At 40.8% G+C, this 660-nt stretch overlaps 1 protein-coding gene across 1 annotated transcript in view; it reads left to right on the forward strand.

Annotated features, from left to right (window-relative positions):
* ACVRL1 (activin A receptor like type 1) overlaps positions 1-660 on the forward strand; it is a 27,972-nt gene that overhangs the window by 12,096 nt on the left and 15,216 nt on the right. The window lies entirely within an intron of this gene.

Genomic DNA, 660 nt, shown 5'->3' on the forward strand with positions numbered 1-660 from the left:
GGTGGTCCCTTTCATGGGGAGGGGTCCCAAAATGAGGAAGTAAATGAAGTCTTCCTCGTTCTGAACTTCCTACATTTTCAATGCAAATCTGACAAATGAACCCTTGGTAGAACTCCCATTCCCCATCTTCAGTTGGGTTCAGAACAGAGGAGGCCACAATTATCTTCTGTTCCTAAAAGCCATTTATCAATTTCTATATTCTCCATTAAAAACCCAGCTACCAAACATTGTGCTGACAAGCAATCAATTGTGAGTTAACTACTAACTCTTAACTTCATCAAGGCCTGCCCATTTATTTTCATTAACTCCAATAAAGCTTATCTCTAACAAAACTCCTAGCTCCTCTAAAATCTCTAAATTCCCTGAAGTTTATGTCTCAGCTGCCTCAGCCACCCCCAGCTGGTGCTGGAATTTTGGCACTCCAGCTTCAAACCGTGTCAGCCAAAACCCAGCAGGAGCCCAGTCTTGGTTTGAAAAGCCAGGTTTGTGCTGAGGAAGGCAGGAGCCTCCCCTGAAATGGAAAATGTAAATCCCCTCCCTCTGAATTGTTGTAATTTTGAAATTAAGGGGGTCCCAGGCAAAGAAATGGGAGCGGGAATAACATTTATCAGGGAAGAAAAATTAAAATGAAATAAAATAAAATAAAATAAAATAAAATAA

This window comes from Geospiza fortis, unplaced genomic scaffold, assembly GCF_000277835.1.
Source record: "Geospiza fortis unplaced genomic scaffold, GeoFor_1.0 scaffold599, whole genome shotgun sequence".
NCBI classification, from domain to species: domain Eukaryota; kingdom Metazoa; phylum Chordata; class Aves; order Passeriformes; family Thraupidae; genus Geospiza; species Geospiza fortis.